At 39.8% G+C, this 15382-nt stretch overlaps 1 long non-coding RNA gene across 1 annotated transcript in view; it reads right to left on the reverse strand.

Annotated features, from left to right (window-relative positions):
- Positions 1-12128: 12128 nt before the first annotated feature.
- Positions 12129-15382, reverse strand: part of LOC115245904 — a 36028-nt gene continuing 32774 nt past the window's right edge. The window contains exon 4 of the long non-coding RNA XR_003885617.1: positions 12129-12917. This is a non-coding gene — a long non-coding RNA (uncharacterized LOC115245904). The remainder of the gene's footprint in view (positions 12918-15382) is intronic.

Below are 15382 nucleotides of genomic sequence, written 5' to 3' on the forward strand. Positions count from 1 at the left end.
TGCCGAGTGAACCATGAATTCTGGAAGAAGTGTTCGCGAGAGAGAAAAGTTTCGTAGCTCGGAATGCCATTTAATCGATTCAGCGCGCTCTCGAAGTTCTTTAGAGCCGTCACCGCGCCCCGCCGCCCTACCTCATCCCATCATGTGGAATTCGCGCTGTAGGAAGTTGGTCCGGATCGCGGAAAGTGTTCCAGATAGGAACGTTGAAGAGACCGCTCCAAGTTTGACGCGGCAATCGTCGCTTCGGAATGACAAGATTCCATTCGAATGGAAGAGCAGCCGTCGAGGGGTATGAGACGTTTCCAGAAGCGACAGTATAATCGGCAGCACCATTTTCAAAGCGTCCTTCCCTTCCGCCCCCCCCCCCTACCGTTTTATCCTAGTACGCTAAGATTTTATCCGGCGACGATTTCGCAACGTCCTAATGGATTTAAACGGCAAGTAACAGCGAGTAAGCCGCGAGTTCGGCGCGAGTGAAAAGTTACGCGATTTTACCTCGCGTCGATTTTTCAACGCGGTTGCATTCAACGAAAGTACCTCGTCGACGTTACAACCGCGTGATTTTTTTATTACAGATCGTGGAAATAAAGTTCTTTGCGGAAGAGCCGGTCGTTAATCTTCCGAGAAATCGTTATCGCGCACGGAAACGTATTTCCTTGCCCGTAATACGAGCGAATTGTTAGCGCAAGTTACAGCAAGGCAGGATCCACCGCCGGTAGAGATAGGAGCAATTATACTCTGATTACTTTGGATATCACTGACGCAAGAAACCAACGGTAAAACCTCATCGAATCACCTCGGGCAGGTCGAAACTTTTTAGATCGAAGATCCGTAACTCGGACAGAGATGAGGTTTCTGAGAATGTAACAGTAAGCGCGGTGTGCTCGTCAACGAGAGAAACGAGCGAAGACAAACGCGCAGGTGAGAGAAAAGCATGAAAGGGATAAAGGAAAAGACAGTGCACAGCTTCATAAGAAACGCCTAGGAAGAGAAAGAGAGGGTCAATCGGGTACAAGTACTTTCCAATAGTCCTCCATCATACGAGACGGGCTGTTCGTTCTCGAAGTAAAATATTAGGTTGATTTTAGGAGCGGATAGTTAGAGAACAAGTCAAACAATGGAGCACAAAGTGCCGCGAAGTTTCCAAGCTTTTGCGTGAAATTGCCGAGAAGCGGCGCCAACGGTTGGAGATAAAGCAGAAGAGTAGATGGGCTCTTGCGCGAAGAAGGAGAAACCTCGCCATGGCGGCAAAGAGGTTGCGGGGTGGTTACGAACAGGGGAAAGAAAGAGGGAGGTTGTAGTTAGCCCGTTGCATAGTCCACTCGAATAGATTTCATTTCCTTAAACGAACTTTTGCGCGCTGTGTTATTGCTCGAATATGCAACTGCTTCTTCTGTCAGACGGCAAGATAGAGGAAGCGCCATTCAGCATTACGATGTAACGCTGGAAAAACCTTTATAGAATCTCTATCTCCCATATCTGGAACCTAAGTAATTAACTAGCCGACAAACTGAACCGCGCTCGGGTGAGGATAGAGCAAGCAAGGAAGTTAGAGTTTGGCTTCGGTTTAATATCTTGCGGACGCTCGTCAAAGTTCAGACGCTCCGTTCCAAGAAATGTACGTCGTCGTGCGCTCTAAACAGGGGATGAGCCGCCTCACTAATAGCTCGTTCCCTTTAAGAAGCACGTCGCGCCGCGAGATTACTCGCTCGCCGCGTTTTATCCCTCCCGGCTGACCCCTTCAAACTGTGAGTAGGTATCTATCGGGCTCGCTGTGTTACGTTGTGTGCGCGCTTGTTCGGATATACACACACTTTTATCATTATGTATCTACACTTTAATTACAACTTTACACCGTTTACAGTACGAATTATCTTTCTTAACGGGCGCTCGAAATTAGTTTAGCTATTCTTCCTCAAAAGAATTCCTTCTTGGTTTTATACTTTTTATCCGAACGTTATATATTATCATGCAATTAAAATGCATATATATATATATAAAATCTATATTATTCTCTCTCTTAATCCTACAGTTACTAAATTTATTTGAAATTTCTGCAGAATGTCTAGCATCGTAATAAAGACTTTTCTTTGACATGATGAATATATAAAATAGTGCGTAGAAAAATTGTGGCGGTATTTATCCTACGCATCAAAGAAATTAAATCGGCTTTCACGATGCCGTGGATACAATACAGCTCATAAATCATCCAAAGACAGCGAGCAAGAAAGTGATTTGCCTGATAACGCCGGAGATAGATGCTGCATAAACGGGGCCGTGCAACATTACGGATTATTTTGTGATATATTATAATCACGCAAGGAAAGGAAAAATGAAAGAAATAGTCGTAATCGCATGACCTAGAATTTTATGACTACTCCGTTCTCGTTTATTATCGTTATGTCGTAAATAATATCGAAGAAGTTACAGATAGATCGTAGTTAAAGCTGTAATAAAATTATTATGACACGATCATTGCCTCAAAAATCAATACCATCTTTCGGCCACTTTTATGATGCTTTTAAGATCCTACAAAATTATTATGACATCTTTGATATAGGCATAATATTACGATACATGTGCGTACATCTAGCAATAATAATCTTTATCTGTACAATGATTACTATCTATCAAAACCGCTGTGATAATGATTAATGGAATGAGATATTAAGAAGAATTTAAAAATCGAACGTTACATTATGTAAAATACAAATCATTGAAAATCTGGATTGTTAAATTATTTAACAATAATCAATACGATACATCAGTAAAAGAGAATTCCAACGGGTTTGAATGTACCTACATGACTCTGAAAATCGTACAATTTCATTTTATGGACTAAATCAACAAGTCAAATTGTATACGTAAAAATCGACAATCGAGCGAACGTTTAGTTTTTCCCGTCGGGGGTGTACGTGTCAATCGTCAATTCCTATCCCTTTATCAATAATATTTTCACCATGACGAAGAGAAACGTGATTTCGCACGAAGCGTGACAGCACAGGCTTTACTAACCGGCTTCGAACGATTCATAGAGAGGATTATTTTTTACTGTAGTGAAGAAAGCGTTCGATTGGGAAAAAATAACATCAAGAACGCGAGATAAAAGCAACTAATCACGTTTCTCCAAGCGTGGAAATATTGTAAATTTTTTTATGTATAGCGTTTATCTATCTATTAATTTGAGAATGCGTCATAAAATATAATTACAATACTCATTAATTATTCATTTGATATGTCGCTGAATAAAATTATTTTTAATTTTATTTGTTTTAAATCCGAAAGAGTGACATTCCGAGAGAAAAATTTTATTCGAATTTCATGTGACTTTTGGTTGGATTTCAAAAGCTTCCAAATATTTTCAGCATTCTTCATGATTAAACATTCATATTGCAAATTAACGCTGCTAAAAGTTGTTTAAATTATTCAAATATAATTATTCGCTTTGATGCATATCGGTACAAAGCGTAATAACACTCTGTTGTATAGTCTCACGGGATATTATCTCTCGAAAAAAAAAATCTCGGCTGTAATGCTACCTCGCGAATAATTTATCGAAAAAAATTGACAAGAGACGAGATGGCCGATGTAAATTAACCTGCTTTTTTATATTGCATTATTAATGTTTCAAAATATAGTTTAATGTTTCAAGTTTCGTTAATTCAAATAAGCTCTTGTACAGAGATGTGCGTGGAATGACGACATAGTACTGACAATGTCGGCCATATTCACAGAGTTTTCAGACGCTTTGTGCGTGAGACAGCTCGCTATCAAAGTCTAGCACTCTTATCTCTATATACGCGTCACGACCTGAAAGAGCGACGCGGATGAATAGCATCCGTAGAGTTTTGAAAGCCCTCCGAAGGGACGAAGGGACGCGTTTAAAGACGCTGTGTCTGCCTTGGTGATGTTACATCCGTAAAGGTCGGGCGAGAAAACTTACGCGAGGATCTGAATTTACCATTGAATTAACAACTGGCAGAAACTTTCGACGGATTCACCTAGATCGAGAATTGTGTTGTTAAAGTCTATCCGGCTTGCAATTAAGCATCGAATAATTAAAATCGTGATATTCGATGCTCAAACAGAAATAAGAGATGTATCGAATTAATGGAATTTATAAATCTTATATTTTTCATTTCTGTTTTCTTTACATATTAATCGACAACGATATATCGATGGCAAGGAACATGTTTCACGTTGATTGAGTGAGCACTATGCGGTCGAGTGAAACGTTAGGACGTCGATAATGACGTTAGTAGATCGTTAATAGAACTGCTGTCAATCAGAGAACTATAATAACGTTAACGAAGATATCGGGCAGCGCGTTCTCTGCGGAAATCTTTTTTATTCCATCTAATGTTTCCGGCGAACGGACAATTTACACGAGCGAAAGTTACGTCGTGAAACTCGTTAAATCTAAAAAAAAAAAAAAGTTTTAACCGTGTAAAAAATGTATTATCGATCAAACGATGCTGGGACGGACGGGGGGCGACGTGCGACTGCCACGGCCACCCGGAAGATCTGGTGCCTGGTACAATTGGCTTAATATATAATCGTCCCGGGAAAATCGCTACCCGATGAATTCGCCCCTCCGATGGCTTTCGCAACGTGCGTTTAATGAAGGGGTGTCCACCGAGCTGCCGGCGCAGGAAGTCGTCTATCACCATAAAATCTTCCGGAATAATGGTTAAAGGTACGATCCCGTGAACTAGAAGCGCAATCGGGACTTGTATATACATTTCCGCGAAACTTTACAGAATTACGATATGCAAATTGAATAATAATTTGATTAACAGAATACCTATATCATCTCGAGTTTCGTAGTCTCTCATTTTTGCTCTCTAAAGTTTTTAGTTATGATGATATCAAAATGTGAGTTTTAAAAGCAACGTCGACACATACGAGTATATCTGATAACTGAATCAAGAATCCATGAAAATGTTGTAATTTCCTGATCACGAAACTCGTTGGCGAACGAGCGCCTGGCTTGTCGGTTTTTCCAAGCTTATTATTTCAACGGAGCGTGATACTTTAACGAATTCCAATGAAACGCAACGAGACAATATCGATAGAATTGCGCCCGTTATAGCAAAATCTGCAAAAGTCGGGGGGTTGAAAACCAATAAATCCAACACATCGGCGAGTTCGATCCCCCCTCCCCTTCTCTCTCCTCCCCTCCCCCCTTCCCCGATCACGTCCGCGAAAAATATTTTATTTTCATGCGAAAACCCACCAGCGTCCCGATATTTTTCGGCGTGCGGTCGTAAACAACTTTCACAGTACGAATTGGCATGCTCATCGAAATTGCATGCCGACGACATGCGAGTAGGTCGCGAGAAACAAATGTTCATTTATTATCACCTATCAACACGCCATTGTCCGCGTGTCGAACACTTCATCGAAAAAAAAAATAATAATATAATATTATTATTGTGAGTGATAGTATCACAAGTTTCTCTCAAAGAATACTTTTACATCGAAACTAAATTTGATCCTCGTAACATCGCGGATTATAAAATGCGAGCGAATCGTCTTGTAAAATTGAAAGGAATATAAGAAGTTAAACGAATTCGTCGAAATTGGAGAAAACTCCATATCGTTTTGTCATGAACTTTATCGACGACTCGTACGCATCCGTCTCTAATAGGTATCGCATTTAAAGGCGTCGAGGATGTTCATGTGTTTTGCCGACCCATAACGTACCTAGTCAGCGAGATCGTCGTTAAAGCGAAACAATGGGCATTCGGATTACGTCCAATTCATTTATCACGTGTTTTCGAGAGCGAGGCGGCAGAACGAGGGGGGGAAAAAAAATGGAAAACAGCGTGACCCGCGCTCGGTGGCGAGTCCGGCAAAAAGAGACATTGCCAAGAAATTAATTCCACGGTTAACCGTCTGTGAGCCATTACACGACCTGCAATTCGCGGATTTTGCCATCCGGAATAAGTTATCGTCTCTCAAGCCCCGACGATAGACGACAATATCGAAAGATGTCATTTTTTATAAGAAATTCGCCATTAAAACAATATTCCACTTTATCAATGCTTCGATAACGAAAACTGAAACATTTGCCACGGCTAATGATATCGCTGAGGCATTTGCTCCCTCTCCTTCTCTCTTTTATCGTAACTTATTTCTTTCAATAAATCGGAAAAAAGTCAATATATCTGTTGGAGAAAATTCCTCGCACAAGAAAGAAAGATCCCTCTGCTTCTTTTGTCGTAAACATAAAGAAACGGATACAATGTCTTTAATTATAAATCCGAGGAAAACATCAATCTCGCGGTTTCTCTTTGCTCCGCAATATTGCGTCTCGGGCGAGTACTTAATAACGAGGCTGCCGGCACGACATCCGGGAGGCGTTGCAGCCGAAAGTGCAGGTGGGTTACTCCTTAAACGTGCCAGTCTTGATAAGCGCCGAATTAGCGGCGCCACGTCGGGGATCTCGGCAATTAGTCAGGGGGCACGGACGTGCCAAAAAGCCCGGTAAACTCGTGCCATGGCCCCGCGAACTTCGCGACGACTTCGCACGTAAATCAGCGGTGTCCGGGTGACGTTCCGTTTTAGCGGGACACTCGGTACACATACCGTACTTGCCGGGGTTTACTGCGCGCGGTGAGTTACTTGCGGGATTAATATCCCTATCTTCTATTCGTTCGCGCGCATTCAACCCCTTTCGAACGCGCGCATACGGTCGGCGCGTTACGTGCCGGGATAACGCGCGCGCGTATTCGTGCGTGTGTATGTATCTGTGCAATAGAATTGGTATTTCCACCCTTCTGTATAGTCGGTAACACTGTTGCTGCGTCGGCAGCACGCCTTCGATTTATGACTTTGTATATATTATTTCGACAGTTCTCTCTCTCTCTCTCTTTCTGTTCCTATCTGTCTGTCTACGTTTCCGTGCCACCATTGGCCGATATTATTCTCTCCGTTTCTCTTTTATTCTCCAACCGCTAACCTTTCTCTTTCCTTCATATCATCTCTGCTTGAGTCTATCGTATCTATTATATATTTCTTCTCTGTCGCACGTCAGACGCCTGTTTCCTGAAAATCGATGATCGCCCACCGAACAGCGAAAATGCTTAATCGTCTGCATGCAATTTGCATTGCGATAGATATTTTTTCCGATACTCGTGAAAAATTGAACACACATTCTAGCGGTTCGATCAATAGGGAAGAGAACATTCCATCTCCGTCTATTATCTACCCTTTTTTATCGATTTTTTGTGTGTGTGTGTGTGTGAAAAGCTGAAATTGAAAGCGTAATCATCTCTTAACTGTCAACGAATCACAAATTAATCATAAAACAGATCAGCTAATACTTAACATCTTTTTTTTTAATTTTAACGTAATTCACATATCACATATCACATATTCCATCAAAATTATATTAATTTGATACAGACATTTGAGAGTAATTAATTACATAAATTTAATATTGAACAAAATTTATTCTTGCAATGTTACATTCGATAGCAACGATTAATCAACGATTAAATCTATAAATATATTTATCTCTCAATCTTATACGTATATATGAAAAATGTGTGAAAGAGAGAGTATCGAAACATACAGTTGTACTGTTTATTTGTTGAAAACTAATCCCGCCAATTCCATGTTGGATTTTACTGTCCTCGCAGTAAGTCACAAATTATCCGCGACTCTTTCCTTTTCATGTAGATTAAACTCCGGCAACAATAGCATCGCCACTCCCGTTCACGCGCCCGCACCGTATACTAATCCCGAATTCAAGGATGAACGTTGATGCCAGGAATTCCGGAAGTACCGGGATTTAGCAGCGTTTCGAGAGTTTCGGCTGCGCGAGAACGTTTTTGATGCACGTTTAACCGCCGCGGCACGCCGGCGGTAGTTAAGTGGTTTAGGACGTTGCAATCTGCTGTGTACCAACAATTTATAAACTATGTTACAAGCCGCGTATCTAACGCTATTCTTAGGATTCATTCGAATGCCTTCACTGAGAGATAATCTGATCGATGCTCATTCGTGCAGTCAATAGAATCAATTTTCGTCGCTTTATAAGTTAAAGAGATATTCATGATTTTTTGAAACGTTTGAAATAAATTTCTGATATATATTTTAAAAAAAAACGATAAAAAAATTGAAAATGAATTAAAAACTTTTGTTAATTTGGAACAGATCCATCGTGCGACTTTTTTACATTGCCTATTCTTTCACTTTAAATATTGTTTTGTAAATACGCTCGATCATGAACGGTGCATTAATTCCATTATTAATTGAATCTCAAATACAGGAACGATTCAAATTCTTTTACTGAGATAATCTGATCGATGATCATTCGTGCAGTCAATGAAATAAATTTTTGTCGATTTGTAAATTAAAAATATATTCATGATTTTTTGAGACGTTTGAAATAGTTTCTGATATATATTTAAAAAAAAACGATAAAAATTATGAATTAAAAACTTATGTTAATCTAAAATAGATCCATCGTGTGACTTTTTTTTTTTTAGCCTGTTGTCGCTTTAATGTTTCTCATTGTTTCGTAAATACGCTCTATCGTGAACGGTGCATTAATTCCATTATTAATTGAGTCTCAAGGAACGGTCCAAACTTTATAAATAGATTACTTTAGTCGGGGTGCCGCATCACTTGGTTTAGGATAAATTTGTTAAAATTGAATTTGCGTGTTAAGCGGTGTAACGCAGAAATCGCTTGTCGCAGGTTTAATCCTATACGAGGAAAGGCGAAGTGTATGTTATCATAATGAATTCCGTAACTCTCCGTGAAATCCCTTATATCCCTCACATACCTTCTCTAAATTCACATGTGTCGGGCAATTTCACGAAAGCTTTGCATATTTACTTTACAGCACTAAACGTTATATACGCGTAATTATTTATGATTTTTAACTATATTCATGCATTTGTCGCTGATTTTTAACTATATATTCATGCATATTGTATAAATAAAAATGTGATCGCAAGAATTATTCAGTTCGTGAATAAAGGAGAATATATGTGGTATTTTTCATCTCATCTCTATCGTTCCATATAGGAAATGTAAGAGGATATTCGTTCGAAGCTGCTTCTGTTAAAACAACACTCTCAAGTATTCGATACTAGGGAAGGATATCGGTATCGATATTGGCTTCGGGCTGCCAATCTCAACTGTCATTAAAACGGGTGAAGAAAAGAGGTATCTGTGATCACTGCGATTTATTAGCTTTAGTACAAATGTAGGCGTTATGCAAAAATGGCTGCAGGAAATGTTTCGATTTTATATACTATTGTATAATATCGATAAAATGTATTCGCTTTGTTTTCCAGTTTATAAGCATTTGAACAGACTTTTTATTCGAAAATATGAGTTACGTTTAATTCAATGCGATCTTTTTATCGATAAATATGCTTAATTAAAAATTAAAGGAACTTGCTGTAAATTGTGATATATAATTTTCGCATTTTATTCTTTATTATCTCATATACATACACACATATCGTCTTGTCATCTTTTTAATCAGACGGTTCTTCAATTAGACGAGGCGTATAATTTCTTTCATGTTAAGAGCAAATAAAGTAAAGCAGACGATGCAATACGCATTATTGACAAGAATACTTGCTCAATTTCCCGATCAAGTAAAAGTGGACCGCTTAATTTCTCGTAGAAAGAGGAAGCTAAGAGATCTCCTTCGCTCAAGTACCATAGGTATCCATGACGACGCGATGATAGTGTCTTCTAGTCCTCGACATCAAAGAGCCTGTCGAGTATTAGTGACAGAAATCGAAGCCAGTTCGGTGGGGGAAAGATGGTCGGTTGGACAGATTGAGATACGTAACCACCCCTTTCCCCAACTCCTCCCTTCTTCATCGGATCGCGAAGGAAACGAGAAATCGGGATAAACGGACGCGAAACAGAGAAGGTGATAGCACCCCTTGAGCTATTGATCAACGACGACGAGGCACCGACAACACGTCCTCTTAATTAAACCCTCTGGGAATACGAGACGAGCGTCTACATGGGCGCGAATACAGGGTCATCCACGGGTATCCTGAGAAACCGCCGTCAACGTCATCGAAGACAAGCACGGAAGACGGCTAGACGTTTCAAGTTTAAACAACCTTTCGCTGAAACGAAGTGCTCAAAGCCCTCAGGTGATTCGAAAGATCGGAACGTTAATAACTTAGCCGCCCTCACGACCGGCGGCCGAGGAATTTTTCTTTCTGCGCTTTTTCCCTTTTCTGATTTGCTTCCACCCTGTCCTTGTGCTTTGTGCGCTTCTAAAGTTTGAATAAACTTCGGAGTTCAAACGACGCGATGACACAATCTCTTAACATCCTTTGTCAGAGCGAGCTGTCAAATGCAAAGATTATGTCAACGGGCATCCGGCGAAGAGTTCGTCGTCCATTCTCGTGCAAGTTTGCATCCTTGATACTTCGCGGGCTAGACAATTGGCTGAGACGCGCCTCCTTTGCCGATGACTGGATTTAATATTAACGAGCGCGACGTACCGACTATTAAAAGTGCCCTCTCGCCATCCTTAATTATACAAGTTTAACGTCTCCTCTACTCATGCCTTCTAATTCTATTCCTCTTGCTAACTCTATCCACCCGCCATGTCGCGGTCGCACTCGAGCGAAAGTTTCAGCAGAGCTTCGGTTTGCTCGACGCGAAAGTAAAGCGAAAGGGATTGCGATCTCTGGAAATTCGGGAAATTCTCATGACACACGATACCGACCAATATCTTAACATTAATGCTATATTTTAAGATTCAATGAGATTTTATCTGTGTCTTTATTTATTAAAACGAAACTTTTGCAACATGTATACTATATATGAAAATCAAATATCAGAATCTTATAGGATTTTATACTATAAGATATATCAAAATCTTATAAGATTTTATGCTATAAGATCGCACTTTATCACGACAAATTTTTTATTACATATGTATAATTATCACGTATATTTTTTATTTCATATATATAAGAAAAATTCCTATAGATCCTCCTTATAGATTTAATGTAAACGTAAAAAAATTCCCTGAAAATTCCCTGATCTTCTAGGTATTTTTATTCAAAATTCCAAGTAAAGAGAATATTTTAAAGATTTTTTAGTGCAATTTCCTAAAATAATATAATTCACAACTTGACTTATCGGTGGATTGCAAATTGCTTATAGTATAAGAGCAAAATTATTAAAACGAGAATTTTTTTAAAAATTCCCTGAGTCCCAATAAAATTCCATGAGAATTCTCTGATTTCTCCAAATACAAAAAAATTCCCACAGATTTTCCATGTTTTTCCAGGGAGTATATAGACCCCTAAAAATAAAGGTCATTATTCATGTCCGGCCGATAATAAAGTGCTTGCTGTTTAGTGCAATTTCCTAAAATAAGTGTTTTTTAATGCTTTCCAAGTGCTTTCAATGCTTATACGAAGGAAAAACACAAAGCCACTTAAGTCTCAAATGCTAGATCTACAAATCTACTGAATATTTTCATTAAGATAAAAATTTTTAACTTGCATAACATTTAATTTTTTATCACTAAAAATTAATGTGAAGAATATGTATTGCATATTCAATATTTTATTAAGGCATTGAATATAAAGTGCTTGCTGTTACAAACGGCATCGATCGTACGGAAATTCCGTGAACACGCTTTCGCACAAGCAGTAAGGAGTAAGCAGTAAGTAGTTTCGTGTTTAGAGGGGTGTGAGATTGGAGGAACGATGTACGTTACTTCGACGGATGGGATATGGCGTGGAGGGAAGAGGGCAAGGCTTCGGGACTCGTTCGTCGAGTAATTAGCGACGGTAGCAAGAGGAACGGTTTATTAGCGCGGAAAGCACCGAACACTGCCGGGGCAAATATTCTCGCGAGCAATACCGTCGCGGGAGAAACGTGGGCGGTGAACTAAACTTCCGGTAGGTATCTAACCCTCATTTCAAGTAAATGGTGGCTGCGCATCCTACTGGTGGATCTTACTAACGCTACATCGATGTTGACACCGTGTGCGCAGAGTAATGGGAACCACATTCCGCGTATTTGTGAATAGGTTCCTTCGAGATTGCCGTAATCGAGAATGCGACGTGAAAAGGATATCCGCTTAAGCGAAATTAATTTCTTTTTTTTTTGTATTACAGAATCCAGAGCTAATTGCGATCATTGAAATTTCGACTTTATAATGTAAAATATTGCACAAACAGATTTTTGCTTTTTTCGTTGATCGTCGTTAATCTCGGGATCGTCGATATTCCAGGGACGATATATATTTCTTACTCTTCAATATTATTGAATTTTGTTCACGCTTCAAATGATAAGAATGTGGAGAATTTTGCTAGAAAAACTTTTGATCGTTTCGAAGACGTATCCTTCGCGTCACGGTTCTCTCGCAGTTCCTTCTCGTATCCGAGAAAGGGAATCGTGCTATGTGTAAGGGTGGACAGTAAATTCCGAGCAATAACTGTTCCTTGCTCGCTCAACCCTTTGCCCGAGTGTAACACCGGAAGCGCACACTCACCCTCGACGCATTTCAGACGTTCACCATCCATAACTTCAGAGAATAGGTGGAACGTTGCGATATGGCTAGCCGGAGAGTTCTGTAAACAGCACGGTACTGCTCGACGGAAACGGAACTGCCTGATGTCAGCGGAGTGGTAAGAATTAAAAAGTTATTGCAAGCTTTATAGAGGAAAAGAAAATAAAAGAAAAGATATATAAAGCGGACCTAAAAAAAAAAACCATCCGCTAATCGGTGCAGGAAAACAAATCTTGGACGGATAATCCGTGTACACAGAAAAAACTTTACAATTAAAAAAGAAAACCGTAAAAAAAATTATCTGCTCTATTTGTAAAATGCAGCTTACCTTATTCATCCCATTGTAACGGCGGACCCTTGTTTCCGCAGTCAAACACTTGCAAAATTCAGCCTGAAAAAGAAAGAAGGAAAATTATATTTCTACACGCGTATCTCACTTTCATTTCTATTCCTTCAACAATTTCCATGTATATAAATTAAACACGATGTCTCTCGCACGGCCAATATGAATTTCAATATAAATTACGCTCCGCAACCAGAAACTCGAGAGAACGTCGAAGGCGAGATGGAAGGTGACCCATTAAAAAGCCATATATCCCGATGCTCTCGTCGCGGCACGATGAAAGGGTAAATTTCATAAAACTTGCTTCCTCCCAGCCCTTACTTCGTCCTAGCTGCCGGTGGCAACTCCGAATGAATTTTACATGAATCCGTTTCCCCGATGGGCCGCGCGCGCGGCAAAGTTAATAGCGACAAAAAGAACTTTGCCGCTCGACCTGCTCGTTAAAAGAAAAGCACTCGATTCGCCGGCCTCCCGTTTCAACCATGGTCTTTAGCCTCTCTCTGCGTCTTCGCATCCCTTTCACGGATGTGAAAGTAAATTCGATGCTTTTTGGTTTATATCCTGCGTTCTGGCGTTGCTTGACATCACGCACGGATTCGATTAGGGAAACGTGTGAAGGTGACGAATGAAAGGGCCTCCTAAATTTCCGTTAAGTGAAAGCTTTTGCCGATGACGGTCGCGTATCTTTGAGATAATCTCCATCTGTGCCCTTCCATCACCGTTCTTCGACCTCCTTCTCTCCACCCTTCCAATGTCCTCCACCCTCTTGTCATGCTGTCGAGAAGGATGGTTTCTACTGGTGGCTCTCTCTAGACACGGAGGGTAAAACTCCCTATCGGCAATCAGATGATTCTGGCAGATGATTCGCCCTTCACGAAAGGTTTTGATATTGATCTAAGTCCTCGCAGCGGCCGACGATAGCGATGTAGAAAAGATATGTGTTCCACTTCGAAACTGTCGAAGAGGACTTGGATAATGCTTTTTCTATCTTCTAATTCTTCTAACTTCGAAAAGCTTTCTCTTGCAACTTTTTTCTTATTCTTTTTCTAATGCGGTAATCTAAGATATATTTCATTCGTATAAAGCTCATTATTTAACTCCTTACAAATTTTCTACTCTACTAAAATGTGAATCATGTTCAACAACTATATTTATTTAACTTTACCAAGAAACGGCCAAGTGCGCAAAAAAAGTAGGAAGACGGCAAACTAAGAATTTGAAAGCTTAATAACGAAACTTGGTGAGGTACTTCGCTGCATGGAAACTTCCACGAAAGTAGACTCATGAATTCGGTCGGTTCAATTCCAGCTTGGGCAGACGGACCGACCTGCGATCGAGATTTTCTCTCTCTCTCTCTCTTTCTCTTTCTCTCTCTGTGTTTCTTAATATTGCACACTCTCCAAAACAGTTTTCCTGGGTATTCAACAACTGCACGACTTCATCGAATATTGGCGCACGCCTGGGTGATTTGTGTCTATTTTATTACACCTCGCTGAATCGCCAATTCTCGTGAGTATCGATTGACGTTCCCAATTTACAGAGCTATCCGGAAATATCCGCTCGTCTCTCGTTTCCTCGTATAAAAACATGATTTATTGTACGGATCGTAGCTTTCGACAATTAAGCGCATCGTTAACTTCCTTCTCGAGATGTATCGGAATATATATAATAAACAATGCAACGTGCCTCACTATTAAGATTGATAAAAATAAAAAGATAGAAATAACAGTGCAATTTACAATTCCCTTTTAGGAATATAATAAGGAAAGTTTTTACCAAAATATGAGATAAACGTATACAAGTAAAATAACTCAGATAATGAAATATGAAATCAAACATTATCATGTATTAAACTCACACATTTTTTTTCTCTAGCTGTAATTTAACTAATTTATCTCTGACAATAAAAAATACTCGAATTGCCTCGTATTTTTATTATATTACTAAATAAGTGAATATAATCGAATTGTTTTTATAACTCATTAATAAGAATTATATAATATCTGTTTCACAATTAATCGTTTTGAACAAGTATCGTCGATTAAAACAATTATAAATACGAGAAATAACAGATCTATGCGATGGCAGCGAGAGAAGATGAGCAAAGGGAACAAGAAGACTAGCGAAAACGTCGTTGGGACTATTTCGCGTATAACGGGTGTCGGAAAGTGGCCGTTACTCGCCGCGTACTAACCGGATCGAAGTAATCCGGAGAATCCAGGGTACGGACCGATACCTCGATATTTAGAGTTATTGCCGGATCGCGGAAAGTTCCGTTCCAGGCTTGTAATCGATGTAACGCCCGCCGCTTTATTACCCCGCTCCATTAACCATCGTTCGGTTTGTGTGTACACACCCCGATAGTAACGAGAAAACGGACGGCATACTGTGCAAATAGGATGGCGGGGGGAAGGAGGTGGGAGTGGGTTAAATTTCGTGTCACAATTACGTCGTTGCGGACATTTAACTTTTATCATCGGGCGAATCTCGGAAGATAACAATCTTTGGATCAT

This window comes from Formica exsecta, unplaced genomic scaffold (assembly GCF_003651465.1).
Source record: "Formica exsecta isolate Colony F162 unplaced genomic scaffold, ASM365146v1 scaffold1369, whole genome shotgun sequence".
NCBI lineage: Eukaryota > Metazoa > Arthropoda > Insecta > Hymenoptera > Formicidae > Formica > Formica exsecta.